This window comes from Octodon degus, unplaced genomic scaffold (genome assembly GCF_000260255.1).
Source record: "Octodon degus isolate 3935 unplaced genomic scaffold, OctDeg1.0 scaffold00185, whole genome shotgun sequence".
Lineage (NCBI taxonomy): Eukaryota > Metazoa > Chordata > Mammalia > Rodentia > Octodontidae > Octodon > Octodon degus.
Window position 1 is genome coordinate 2,065,196 of NW_004524761.1, and position 15,538 is coordinate 2,080,733.

Here is a 15,538-nt window from a genome sequence, read left to right on the forward strand (position 1 = left end):
AGAAAATTTCTTACATTTTTCTTTATTTTTATTGGTTTTTTTATTTTATGTTTGCAGAGCAAAAGATGACATTCATCGTGGGGAGTGGGTACATGTAGAGAACACATCTTAATTCTTTTTACCTCCCTTTCCCCTTCCTCCCCCTCCCAGCTCGTGGTCTCCTTCCAATTTGGGATATATCTCCCTTTTTATGTTATCTTTTATTTTGTTCTTTATTTATTTATACTTTGGATTTCACATAGAAGAGAAATCATGCAATATTTAAGCTTGTGTGTCTGATTTATTTCACTTAACAATATGGTCTTAAGGTATATTTATTTCCTTACAAATGACTCACATTTATCCTTCATAGCATAGGATAGTAGTCCTCCATTGTGTGTAACCATATTTTCTTTATCCTTTTATCTGTTGTGGGCATATGCGTTTTTTCCTAAGATTTAGCTACTGTGCTTTATGAACAGAGGCATGTGTATATTACTGTAATATGACTTCCACTCTTGGGAAAGTGCCTAGAAGGGGAATAGCTAGGTCAAACAGAATTTCTAGTTTTTATTTTTTGAGGAGTCTCCATACTGATTTCCATAGTGGTTGTACTAGTTCAAAAAGTATTCCCACCAGCAATGTAGGAAGAGGTCTTTCTCTCCCACCTTGCCAGCATGTATTATTTGATTTCTTGATGACAGCCTTTCTTTCTGGAGAAGGTAAAATCTCAGTGTTTGTTTTAATTTGCATTTCTGTAATGGCCAGAGCTGTTGAACATTCCTTCATGTATTTAATAGCCATCGGTACTACTTCTGAGAAGTACTTATTCATTTCCATCACCTGTTTTTTGATTCAGGCTTTTATTGGTCTGATTTTTGTTTAAGTTCTTTATTCTACATATTGATCCTCTAAGGAGTAGGTTACAATCCCCCATCCCGTTTTCTAGGTTGTGTTTTTCACTCTATTGGTTGTTACCTTTGCTGTACAAAAGCTTTTTACTTGGATATGATCCAATTTGCTTTTTAAAGTGTTATTTCTTAAGCAGTTGAGATTTTGGCCTATGCTTAGTCATCAAGAGTCCTACCTATTTTTATCTTCTAGCAGATCGTTTTTCTGTTTTAATATTTAGGTCTTTGATCCATTTTTATTTTAATTTATTATATGGTGAGAGTTATAGGTCTAGATGCAGTCTTCTACTTACATTTAGCCAGTTTTCTCAGAACCATTTGCTAATGAAGTCTTTTCTCCAGCATATGCTTTTGCCCCCATGTTAACAATTTGATGGCTGAATGTGCTTGGGGTTGTTTCTGTATCCTCTGTTGCATTCCACTGATCTACATGCCTGGTTTTGTACCAGAGCCCTGCTGTTTATCTAACTACGTCTTTGTAATATACTGGAATCCAGGATTGTGATAACCTCCTGTTTTACTCTTATAGGCCAGGGTTGCATTTGCTATTCTGGATCTCTTCTGTGTCCATATAAATTTTAAGGTTTTTTTTCTAATTCTGTCAACAACGCTTTTGGTATTTTGATTAAGATTTCATTTAATCTATACAGCAGTTTTGGAAGCATGACCCTTTTGACAGTGTTGGTTCTCTTATCCAGAAGCAGGGATGTCTTTTCATTTGTTCATACCCTATTTTGCCTCCTTTTTCAGAGTACTATGATCTTCCGTAATAGTGTTCTTTCATTTTGTTATATTAATTCCTAAATATTGTTCTTAAAGCTATTGTATAGGTATTGTTTTTCTAATTTCTTTCTAGGTGGATTAATTATTGGTATATATAAATGCTACTGATATTTGTGCTTTATTTGTTTTCTGTAGTAATTATGTGTCATCTGTGAGAGCTTCCCTGCAGAGGATTCTGGAGAAGCTGAGTTTGTCAGATCCAACTCTGACCTTTTGTCAGCCTAGAGTCTGGCAAGCAGACACATTGAATCTAGTGTCTGTTTGCACCCCAACATCCCATTATTGAGGTTTTTCTTAATCACTTTGAGCCAGCCATCCTGAATTATAAGATGGAGCATATAGAAAATAGGTGAAATATGAAGGCCCAAGATGGTTGGGGAAAACAGAACCATATAGATATTAAATAAAGCAGGATTTACTTAGTATCCTAAATTTAGCTCTCTTCCTGTATATGTTTGGATTCTCTGTATTTTTAATCCCTTGGTTTCATTTACTCCTCTATAAAGTATTTCCAGGTTAGTCTAAAGCTGAGGCAAATTACTAACAATTTAGACTACTGGAAAGTTAAACAATATAAATAGTAAACAACATAAAAAAGCAGTGAAGGCAAAAGCATAATACTTTATTATTAGATGGCAAGATATGTAAAAGTTGAAGGACAGCATAGATTGAATGAACATAATAAAGTATCTTAAACACTTTTCTGTTTTATCATAGGAGCCATTTTTTACTATTCTGTAATACACACAGAAAAAGTGTAACCTTGATGTATAGTTTCAAGAGTAATAAGCAAATGCCTTTGTACCTACCACCCAGCTTGAGGGACACATATTGGTGCAGCTTTGGTGTTCACTTTATGCCCTTTCCCAGTATGTTCTCTTCCTCCTTTCAGTATCAGAGTAATTAATTTTGTAGGTGTTACATTCCTTTACTCTATGATTTCACTACCTCTTTTGTTGTACATAGTTTTTGTTTTGGTTCGTTGTTTGAGACTAGGTTTCACTGTTGCCCAGGGTGGCCTTGAACTGGTGCCTGGGTTCCACTCATCCTCCTGCCTTAGCCTCCTGAATGTCTGGGATTACAAGTCCTGCTTGTGTCTGTAGATAACATATTGTTTAGTTTTAGATGGTTTTTAACTTCAACTATTACATCGTGTTAAATATAGTCTTTTACAGCCTGTATGTTAACATTATGTTTATAAGATCTATCTCTGTAAACTGATATACATGGTGCTATTTAAATCTTTTTTTAATGCATAAATCAAGGTGATTTTGTTGTTTTTTCAGTGAAGAGACTAATTAGAACTTGGAATAAACATTGGTTTCAGAATTCCCAAAAGGATATGTTGTTGTTGTTTGTATTCTGGACTACTCTATGCCTCACTGCATACAAATAGAATGTTAAATTATGCACGTATGATTTAGAAATTAAAGTACCAATTATGCTTATTGAACAGAATAATTAATGATAAGCAGCTTTTTATTATTTCAGGGAAACATAGAGGTCAGTTTTAGTCTACCCAGTTTTCATACTCTGAAATGTACAGCAAACTTTAAAGACTTACATGAGAGACTTAATGATGAGATGTGGTAAGACATAGGGAAGGAATTTCGAAATTTACTGTTTAGTGTTCAGTGAAGGCTTAGGATCAGTTCAACGATTTCAGTATAAGCAAACAATTATTTTGGAAAGGAAAAAAATTATTAATAGTCTATCTTACCAATATTGCCATCAATAATGTTAAGTTATGGTCACACGGAATTTAATATTTATAAAATGCTCGCATTTGTGATCCCTTTTTAATGATAACCCTAAAAAAAAGTAAGAGAGGTGAAACAAGTTAACAGAAGACGCTCTCCTGGTAAGGGACCCCTGGGCACCTCTCGCTAAGCCGAGCTCTCCTTGGTACTTTTCTGTCTCCTGAGCATCATGTGTGATGTTCATCCTGGGAAGGACCAAAAAGAAAAAAAGATGCTTTTCTGCCCAGGAACTTATAGTTTACTGGAGTAACAAAAAGACTGGTATGAACCATGAAAAGCCCCTATATGATTTGTAGTTAAGTGCTAAATTATGTACTAAAAACCACTAGTTGTGAGCTGAAAACAAAAGTATATATCCACTAAAAATGTGGAAATTGAAAGAATTTTCGAAGTTCTTGCATTTTCTTTTAAGTAAAAATATTTTTCAGTACAGCATTTATGATATCACTAATTTGTCTGGTAATCTCAGGTTACCATCTAATAGACGATGAACATGTAATGGAAGAAAACCAGACTTTTTATTTTTGAAGACTAAAGTATAAACTAAAAAAATTGTCCCTGTTCTGGTCTTTTAAGTATCAATGTATTTTTATTAAGAGTTCTCCATGCTTTATACTTGACTTTTTACTTAACTGTGGTTAATAGTCTGTGAACATTTGAAAGATGCATTTTAAATGCATTATTACAAAGTAATAGATTTCTAATCACTTCCTTCACTTTCAAATTCTGAGTTTTCAAATTCTGAGTTTCAACTTCTAATTCATAGAAGTTGAGAAGTTTTAATATAGACTTAATTTTACTTTCTTTAAATTTCAGACTACTTTTCCTTCGTTTGTTGCTATTTTATTGTACTGTTGAGTCAGTAAAATTTTCCAAATGGGAAATTTTGTCCCCCTGCATCTGCCATGAAACTACTTAAATAGATGCTCGGTAACAGCTTTATGCCAGACCAATAAAGCCTCAGGTAACTATTGTGGTGTGACCATGTTGGTAACATACAGGACTATATGTAGTATTTTTAATATAATGGCTGTATATCTTAGAATTTATTTCCACAAAATACACAGTTTTAAAAAACTTAAGTTATTGGGCTGGGGATATAGCTCAGTAGCATAAGCACTTGCCTGGCAAATGCAAAGTCCCAAATTTGATCCCCAGTACCAAAAAAAAAAAAAAAAAAAAATGTCATTGTGCCCCAGAACAATATTCTCAAAATTAACTTACTCTCTCAATTAAAGCTGACTAAATAGTATGATATATACAGTCAGTTTTGAGAAACATGATGTTAATGTGCTTTATTACTCAGAACTAACATCTTTTAGGTCCTTAAAAATAAGCCCTTAATAATTGTAATATCCTACAGAGAAAGTAATGACCATATTCCAATTTAATCTGATCTTTTGGATTGTTAAACAAATAGTCAATGCTAGAGTATTTGCCTAGCATGTGCAAGCCCCTGGGTTTAATCACTAGTACTATAAACAAAACCATGAAATGCATTCTTTATTAAGAAAGTAAGGCCAGGAAGCTAGCTCAGCATCTAAGCGCCTGCCTGGCAAGTACAAGGACCCAGGTTGGATCTCCAGTACCGCATGCTGTGCCAGCCCTATGCTGAGCCAGTCACCAAAACCAGGCATGGTGGGGCATGCCTGTAATCCCAACGTTGGGGAGGCTAAAACAAGAGTCTGAGCTGCATAGTGAGACCCTGTATCAAACTAATAAAAAATTAAAAAAGAAAAGAAAGTGATTATTTTGATATCTTGATCATCATAATCTACTCAAGTACTTGCAGAAAATACAAAACTGTCCCTTTTTTTATACAAAACAGATTGAGTTTAAGTGAATTAGATAAGGTTAGTGCAGAACTAGGATTTAAAACTAAATCTTGGTTTTGATTCTATTCCTTTTCCCATTACCCTTCTATGCTTTCTGCTCCATCCTTGATTTAAAAGGACACACAGAGTAGTACAGTACTAAGAAGACTCATTCCCCTTCTGACTGGACACTGCCAAAATGGGTGAAGAATTAACCATTATAGTAATTTCAGAGTACTGTTACAGGGTGGTATTAATGTCATTTCTCTTAGTTTTTTCCCTGTTTACTAGATGAATACTTAACACACAGTTTTTCAGCTTCATCATTATTGACATTTTGGGCCAGTTAATTCTTTGTTGTGGGGGCTGTTCTGCGCATTGTGTTTAGCAACATCTCTACAATTGGTTATCTTCCTTTATATTTCTTTCTGGGCATTTCATGTAAGTGGAAATCACCATACATATATGTTGCCTTTTGTATCTGGCTTAAGAGGATTTCCAAGATTGATCCATCTCATCACATGTAATACTTCATTTCTTTTTTATGGTTTATGGATTTTTCTACTGTTTGTAATTTTTTTTTTTTTTTTTTTTTTGTGTGTGTGTGGTGCTGGGGATTGAACTCAGGACCCTGCACTTGCCAGGAAAGTGCTTATTCTACTGAGCTATCTCTCCAGGCCCGGATTTTTCTGCTGTTGTACAGTATTCCATTATGTAGTCAGAACATTTTATTTATTACTCAGCTAATAGACATTTAGGTTGTTCCTACTAGTGTGAATAAAGCTGTTGCAAATACTCATGTAAAAGTATTTTGTGGACATAAGATTTGTCTTGTATAGACATCCAGGAATGGGAAGACTAGGTCATATGTTAACTGTTCAACGTTCTGAGGAGCTGCCCAACTGTTATCACAGTAACTATACCATTTTACAATCCAGCGAGCAACCCAAGAGGCTCTGTTTCCCCACTTCTATCTGCTCGTACTGTTGTTCTCACTATAGCTATTCTACTGGATATTTCATTGGTTTTTTTTATTTGAATTCCCAAAAACACTAATTAAGTTGTCATTTTTTTGTTACTTGTAAATTGTGTTTGTGTGTCTATTTATTATAGATTCTGTTCCTTGTCAGATATAATTTTCAAAGAGTGTCTCCCATTTTAAAAGTTCTTAATTTGTTTTCTTGACAATCTCATTTGACTCGGAGAAAAGTTTTAATTTTGGTATAGTTTCACTCATTTTTATATTTTGATTGATTTGTGTTTTTCATGTTACATCTTTAAAAAGTTGCCTAATCAAAGGTCCATAAGAATATCACTTAAATTTCCTTCTTGAGATGGTTTTTGGGTCTGATGCATTCGTTGCATTTGCATTCATCATTTAAATGGTATGAGGTAACAGTTTAATTTTACACTTTGCATTGGGACACCTAGTTGTCCCAGTGCCATTTGCGGAAAAGATCATTCATTCCCTGCTCCATGGTCTTGATGCCTTGTAGAAATCAACTGACCTGAAATGGGGTGATTTATTTCTAGACTCTAACCTCTACTCTGCTGGTGTCTGTATCTGACCTTCTGTCAGTATTATATTTTGGCTACTATTTTTTTGTACTGAATTCTTGGAACAAGTCCTCCAACTGTTGTTTTTTGAAATTGCTTTTCCTTTTTGTGTTATTTGCAAATCTGTATGAATTTTAGGTCAACTCATCCCATTTCTGGGGAAAAGAAGCACTTGGAATTTTGATAGGGATTGTACTGAACCTGTTTATCAATATGGGGACTATTGTCATCATAACAATATCAAGTCTTCCAAATCACACACACCAAATGTTTTTGCATTTCTGTAGATATTTAATTACTTTTAACAAAGTTTCATAGTCTGGTTGAAATTTATTTCTAAACATTTTTGCTCTTTTTGATGTTCTCATAAGTTCAATTTTTTTCTTTCATTTTCAAATTGTTTATTGCTACTGTGTAATAATAAAGCTGATTCTCTGGTGTCAGTTTTATATCAGTCAGCCTTGAAGAACTTGTTTATCAACTCTAATGAGAGTGGGTTTGTTTGCTTGTTTTGGGGTTTTGGCTTTTTGGTAGGTTCTTTAGTGCTTCTCTATATATAAGATCATGTAATCTGGAAATATAGTTTTACCTTTTTCTTTCTAGAGTGGACATTTTTTGCATAACTACCCTAGTTAGAGCTCCCAGTAGAATGTAGAATAGCAGTGTTAAGAACAGGTACCTTTATATAAGCCTTGATCTTAGGGTAAAGCTTTTAACTTAAATGTGTTGTTAGCGGTGGGATTTTCATAGATGCCCTTTATCAGGTCGTTGAATGTTCCCTGTTGCTTTGTTTAGTGTGTGTGTCTGTGTGTGAGTTTTAATTTTAAAAGGGTATGAGACTTTGTTACATACCTTTTGTGTTTGGTTTGTCACATGAATTTATTTTTATATATCAAACCAAGTCCATGTTTTGGGGTTTAATCACATTTGGCCATGGTTTATAATACTTTAAATATGCTCCTATATTTAGTTTGCCAGTATTTTGTTGAGAATTTTGCATTTGTGTTCATAAAGAATGTTGGTCTGTAATTGTGGTATCTTGGTCTGGCTCTGATATAAGAATAACATTGACCTCATAGACTGAGAAAGTGTTTCTTCCAGCATTTAGAAGAGCTTCGGGATTGTTAGTAATTTGTCTTCAAATACTTGATAAAATTCACTAGTAAACCCATTTGATTTCAATCTTTGAAGCTTTATTTTATGGCCTATTGTATTGCCTATCCTACAAAGAATTCTAAATGCACATGAAAAAAATGTATTTTCTGCTTTCGTTGGTGGGAGTGTTTGATTGATGTCTCTTAGGTCTAGTAAGTATGTTGATGTTTATTTTCCTGCTAATTTTATTTTTAGTCATTCTCTCTTGAAATCTCTAATTTTGCTGGTTTCATTTTTCCAATTCTGTCACAATTTGCTTGAAATATTTTGGTGCTCTGTTGTTAGATGCAAATATGTTTATAATCTTGATGAACTGACCCTTTTGTCATTATACAGTTTTGTCTCTCAAACCAAAATACTTTTATTTTAAGTATTTTGTCTCATATCATTCTAGTCTCTCCAGCTCTCTTTGTACATTATCTCCATGGATTAGTTTTCCATTCTTTTACTTTACATCTATTTGTGTCTTTGAACAAATGTGTATGTATTGCTATCTGCTGCTTTCTGCCAACAACACTTAATGTAGTTATCCTAAGAAGGACTTCTGATACTTTGTTCCTAAATTCTTCCATTATTGTCTTCTTTGTATTAAATAGCTATTTCCTGGGGTAGCAATTTCAATAGTTCATCATTTTTGGATTTTGTTTTGCTCTTAGTAATTGCTCTGGGTATTACATTAACTTCTTAACTTACAGCAATGTAATCTGGATTAATACCAACTTAATTTCAGTAGCAAACAAAAGTTTTGACTCTACCTTTGCCTCCTTTTGTTGTTGTAGTCTCAGATCTACTTTTTAATCTGGGTACTTGTCAACATGGATTTGCTTCATTTGTTTTAATTATTTATTTATTTATATTTATTTATTTGATATAGGGTCTCTCTACGCAGCTTACACTCATAGTGATCCTCTGTCTCAGACTCCGCAGTGCTGGGATTACAGGTGTGCGCCACCACGCCTGGTTTCAGTGGCCAGCACAGCATGCCCAGGGTTCCAGGGCCAGCATGTCACCACAGAATCAAACTTGGGTCCTTGGGGCCGGGGAGAGAGCTCAATAAGAATAAGTGCCTACTTGGCAAGCGCAAGGGCCTGAGTTCAATCCCAGGTTCCGCAAAAAAAAAACAAACAAACAAAAAAAAAAACTTGGGTCCTTGTGCATGCCAGGCAGGCACTTCCACCACTGAGCTATCTCCCCAGCCCCCATGGATTTGTAATTGATTTCTATATCCTTGTGTTTGAATCAGATAGAAGTGTTACAAAAATATTTGAATTGTCTTATGATGTTTACTTATATAAATACCTTTCATTGTTTTTTATTTCATGTGAAGTATTGTCTGATCTGTTCATATTAGCCTAAAAGATTGTCTCTTAACATCTGTTGAGAGGTGTGTCTGCTAATGACAAGCTTTCATTTTTTGATATCTGTGATTATGTTTTCTGTTTTTGAAGGGTAGCATTAGTGAATACAGAATTGTTTGACAATTCTTTCACCAGTTTGAATATGTCATTCTGCTTTTTACTCTGAGGACCTGATTTCTCAATTTTAAAAATCAGCTAATGTTTACAGAGCATTACTTGTAAGAATGAGTTGCATCTCTTGCTGCTTTTAAGATTCTGTGTTTAGATTTTGATAGTTTTGGGCCAGAGAGATAGCTCAGCAGACTAAGTGCCTGCTTAGGCAAGCACAGGGACCAGAATTCGGGCACCATATGCCTAGCTGGCCTACCCCTGGGCGCACGGAGCCTGAAGTCTAGAATCTGGGCGTGGTGGCACACGTCTATAATCGCAGCACTGAGGAGGCTGTAAACAGGAGGATCACTAGGAGCCCGAGCTGCATAGTGAAACCCTGTACTAAATACATTAAAAAAAAAAAAAAAAAAGGTTTTGGTAGTTCATATGTGTGTATTTTGGCTTTATAAAAATCTGTTCTGTTTTGATTTTGTGGGTTGCTTGAATGTTTCTCATCAAATTTGGCAAGTTCTTTTTTTTTTTTCCATTAGTTATTGAAATATCCTTTCTGCACTTTTTCTCTTTTTTAGGTATTCTGACTATTTCTATGTTAGCCATGTACAGTGTTGTACAAGTTTCTTGAGATTCTTTCTGGTCCCCCACCATCACCCCACCATTTTATCTTTTGTTCCTAATACTGGATAATCTCAATTGATCTATGTTCAAATTCTCTGATTGTCCCTCTCTCTGCTAACATTGCTCTTGAGCGTCTCTCATGAATTTTTCATTTCAGCTTTTGTACTATCCTACTCCAAAGTGTGATTCACTTCTATAATTTCTATTATTTTCTTAATTTAATGAGACACTAACTCCACACTTTAGTTCTTTAGACATAGTTTTCTTTATGACACTTAGCATATTTAAAAATAGTTAAATTTAAGTCTTTTTTTTTAAAGTGCAGTGTCTTTTTGAGGAACCATTTCCATTGATTACTTTTCCTGTGCCTGAGCTATAATTTGTTTAAATAACTATGTGTTCTTTTATTGAAAACTGGACATTTTGAACACAAAGACCTTCAAGCTATGATGACTGGCTTGACGGGTTATGACCAGAATTTTAGTTTTAAATTGTGAACAAAGTCTTGGGTTGTTACCTGCATGTCAGCCGCTTTGCTTTCAGATGGTGTCAGATACAGAATTTTCCCCTTAAAGAGTCCTAGAAGGAACATTACAATACCTTTTTCTGTATGGGGTTAATTGAGAAATCCTGGCTAGTGTCCCTGAGGACACAGAGCTGCCTGTATCCAGGAGATGCCTTGGAGTCTGTCAGGGAGCCCAAGCCTGCAGATGACAGCTTGAGTCACAGCCAACCCTGGGAAGCATTGAGTTTGGAAGTCAGGGGCCAGTCTACAAAGTAAGAAACTCTAGTCCAAATAGATGAACTTCAAATCCAAAACTCTTTGGGTATGAATGTGATAATTACAGATTCTGGATTTTTGGATTAAGGATATTCAACCATAAAAATTATGCAGATATTCCAAAATCAAAAAAAAAATCTTTTGTAGCTGAAACATTTCTGAAGAGTATTATAATGTGGAAACTCCAGAGTGGTCTTTTTTTTTTTTTTCTCTATTTGTTGGTCATGAGTATTGAAGATATTGGTCAATGACTTTTTTTAGCAAATTCTGTAAAGTTTCTATTCTTTTTCCATTCTGAACACCCTGCAATCTTGGTTCTTTTATCTTAGTGGTCATTTAATTATTGAACAGAACGTTCATCATCAAATGCCTAAAAGAAAAATATCTTCTAGTTTTTGCCTAGGGACTCTATTTGTGGGTAGTTGAGGGTAGCCTTCAGTCTCAGGGAGTTTAAAACCTTACATTAGTCGTTACATACAGCTTCTATATAGCTTCAAAGTCAATAGGAAGTTTAAGTTTTGGGTCTACTCAGGTCTTTCCTGAGTTTGTGTACAGGCCTAGTCATGTGTGTTGCCTTCTGGATTTCCAAGAATAGTCAGACCTTTTCAGAGCCCTCATGAGACTCCCTAGTTTTTCCTTCTAAGTTGTTTGGATAGTCTTTTTTTTTTTTTCTTTGTTCCCACTAACCATCACCTCAGGCCGCAGCAAATTGGGATAGTATTGGTGTAAATGCTCTCTACATCACCCTTCTGCAAGAATAGCACTTTAGCACTAGCTAGCTGTGAATTAAGCAGAAATAAAGACAGTGCATTTGAGGTGGTCTTCCATGTAGCCATCAGACAAGTTGCAACAAATAATTTTTTGTGAATGAGGCCCATTCTGTTGCGTCCAGTATCAGGAATGCGTGTTTCTCTTTTCATGGCTACTGCTGATCAGAGATCAGGTAAATTAAAATGCCACATAGTTGTTTTTTTGGTTTTGTTTTTTTGTAAACTAAGAATGAGCTAGGCATGCTCTTTCTTAGAGGGATGGTGTTTTGAATACTTGTTTTTGAAGACTTGGGTCGCTCCAAGTCTGCTTAATTTTCAGAGTTATGAAAGTCTTTGTAGTGTCTGCCTTTTTTTCTTTGCTTTTATAAAGAGGCAGAAACTAGCATACCTTGATTTTGCTGACGTTACTCTCATACTTATTTTAAAAGCACTGTATAAAACCCAAATGTTTGTCTCTCTCAAGACTCCAAGTTCTAAATATTTAAAAATGGTCCTTACTCTCCTTTGATTTGGGAAATGAATTCATATTGGCCCAAATCCAGTATTAGACCTCTTTTAAGCTATTTTACTACTTATTTTTAGAACTTGATGATTCCTGTACATTAACACAGGTGGTCCTCAATTGTCTAAAGTTCAACTTTGAAATAAATGAGCTTTTCATAGAGAATTGTGACTATTAAAATTATATAGATATATCCCAAAATTTTGATGGAAATCCAGAAATTTATTATAGCAAGTGATCCACACTTAAAGCCACTTGTCTATGGTGGTACTGCCACCAAGCCAGCAGGTTTAACCATAATGCCATCTTTTTTGTGTGTGATAGCATTTGAGCAATTGATTTCAGTGTTTTCTCAACACCCTGAAGAAGCATCAAGAACTATATGCTTGTTATTTCAGGTACTTACAGGAATGAGGGCTGGAGATCCCAAGATTAAGGCCAGTACAGATGATTTAGTGAGACCTTGTCTCAAAAAATAAAATCTTGGTGATTTAGCAAGTACTCCCTGGTTCAATTTCTGATACCACAAAACAAAACCATTAAATAGGAGCTCAGTGAGAGTAGGACAAACATAGAGAAATTAACCTACATTTTAGTAAATAACTATATCCAGAAAAGCTTTCCTTTGAAGAAACTTGAAAAATTATTTCAAATGCTACTTCTTGTGTTGTAATTTTATGTAATATTAGAGAAATTAATGGAAAATAGATCAGTATTAATACTGGTAATAAGAACATCAAGTTTGGGGCTGGGTGTAATTGATTAATTTGCATATGTTAAATCAGTCTTGTATTCCAGAGAGATATCCCATTTTTTCACAATGAATGATTTTTTTTTTTTTTTTTTTTTCTGGACCCAGGGATTGAACTCAGGCCCTTGCACTTGCCAGGGAAGCGCTTACTCCACTGAGCCATCTCCCCGGCCCTGAATGATCTTTCTGATTTGTTGCTGAATTCAGTGTGCTAGCATTTTAGTGAAAATTTTTGCAGTAATGTTGATTAGACACTGGCTATTTATTGTCAAAAGTGATCTTGGCCTTTTAAAATGTGTTTGAAAATATTTCTTGCAGCTGTCTTAGAAGATTTTAAGAAGCAGTACTAATAATTCTTTGGATATTTGGTAGAATTTAGCTATTAAGCCATATGTCCCCTGGCTTTCTCTGTTGGAAAGGTTTTAATACCTTTATCTAGCTCTTTGTTATGATTCATTCAACCTTTCTATTTCAGTCTTGGTAGGTTATATTTTTGTAGGCATTTTCTTCTGTATTATGCAATTAGTTGGCACAACATTTTTCATAGTAGTCCTTCAATCTCTCTTTTTTTTTTCTTTTTGTATTTTAGGGAAGGGTTTACAGGATGTTCAGGGTCTCACTACTAGATCGGACTCAGAGTGATCCGCCTGCTTACAGCCTCCCAAGACCTGGGTTTACAGCTGCAAGCCACCATGCAGTCTTCTTTTTTTGTTTTAAAGATGTTAGAATGTCTCTACTTTGATTTTTATTTAGTTGTGTATCTTTTTTCTTAGTTTAACTAGGTTCTGTCAGTTTGATATTTTTGTTTTCCCCGCCCCAAAGGTGAACTCTTGGTTTTACTTATGCCTCCTACTCCATGGATTTTCTGTTCTAAGTATTTTATTTCTAATCTGATATTTATTATTTCCTTTCTCTTCCTGTAACTTTGGCTTCAGTTTGTCCTTATTCTTTCTGGCTCTCTGAAGCATAAAAGTTTGACTGTTTGAGTCTTCTTTAATGTAGGCACTTTTTGCGATAAAATTTCGTTGTAGAACTGTTATTGTTGTGTGTAAGTTTTATTGTGTTGTGCTTCTACTGTCATTTGTCTGAAGACATTTTTAAATATGCTTTTCAATTTCTTCTTTGGTCCATTTGTTGTTCAAGAGCATATTGATTATTTCCATGTATTTATGAATTTTCTAAGATTCTTCTACTTTCATATGACAATGATTTTTAAAAATGTTAGCTATGATTTTAGTCTTGAATTCTTTATCATGTATGCTCCAGCATGATGTATCCTATTGCATGCTCGGTAGTGAGCATTTTATTTCTAAATACCAGTCACTCAATAATTTGCTCCTATATAAATGTAATAGATAAGCTTGAAAGATCTTTTTAAAAGCTACCTCAAAGGCCCGGGGAGATAACTCGGTAGAATAAGCACTTGCCTGGCAAGCACAAGGGCCTGAGTTCAATCCCCAGTTCCACAAAAATAAATAAATAAATAAATAAATAAATAAATAAATAAAAGCTAGCGCAAGTCCTTTCTGAAACAAGGCAGATATTTTCTTTCTTTTTCCATAATTTTATTGATAAATACCAATGAGACAGTTTCAAATGAAATTGGTAGGTCAGTTTCAATAATTAACACATTGCATACATTCCTCCCCGTGGTTAATTGCTGTACAAGATGCAGACATGATATCCTATCTACAAACACCATTAAAACAAATCACTCTACTCGTTAAGAGAATGTAACTATGTATCTGTCCTAACCACTTTGAATATACAGATACAAAATGGACATTCATCTGTATACCCTTTTTTTCTTAAGTTCTGTTCTTTGAATATTATAGGTGTGTTAACTCAGCAAAATAATCTAAAAGAGTTCAGTAGTCCATAATAGTATTGGGTCTTCCACTTCACTGACAATGTCAGAAATTGTTTACCTGAGTCCGCTGCAGCTCAACATAACAGCATGGCTTAACTTCTTATATTTCGTTTTTATACTTTTCTGCTGGGTGGTTAAGACCAAGGTAAAGCAGGATCTATGCAACAAGAGATGTAGCTTTTGGGTCTGATAAGCCAGGGAAATCCCCTCAGGATTTATCCTGAGATCCTGTACCTCAGATTGTAGAACCTTTGTCAGCGTCAGCCATGTGGATGAGTCATGGCCAATGCTTGGCCAATGTGCTCTCTGTGAAAGCCCGAGAGAGTGTGTTCTCTCCATGTGACTCTCCTTAGGCACACTCTACATCATCACAAACATCACTTTCCTCTTTGGCCTCATAATCTCCTTGATGAGAAAATTTGGGACACTACCGAGTTACATGACGTTACAGTACAAGTTATCATAAGTCCTGAGTCCTAATTGACCTTGGAAGGCTAGGGCCAAAATGTTGGCTTTCCTTGAAGCCTTCCTTTTCATCTAATTTTGGTCTGCAAACTTAGGTTGTTAACCATCCAGAAGACAAGCTTATTGTTTTTACCATACAACGTGGGCTGTTAAGCTTAACCTCAACCTCACTATCTGTCTGTATATCAAACATCTTAGGCATAACATAGAACAGGTATTATTCATCAAGTATTTCTATGTTCAAATTTAAGTCCCTATAGAATGTGATAAAAAAACATTTAAAAATTAGAATATATTTTAAAAATAGGCATTAAGAATTATATACTTCTTATGTTTACACATAAGTCCAAAAATCT

General features: G+C 34.8%; 1 protein-coding gene across 5 annotated transcripts in view; it reads left to right on the forward strand.

Annotated features, from left to right (window-relative positions):
• The window catches only part of Nr3c1 (nuclear receptor subfamily 3 group C member 1), a 120,729-nt gene that overhangs the window by 26,470 nt on the left and 78,721 nt on the right, over window positions 1–15,538 (forward strand). The window lies entirely within an intron of this gene.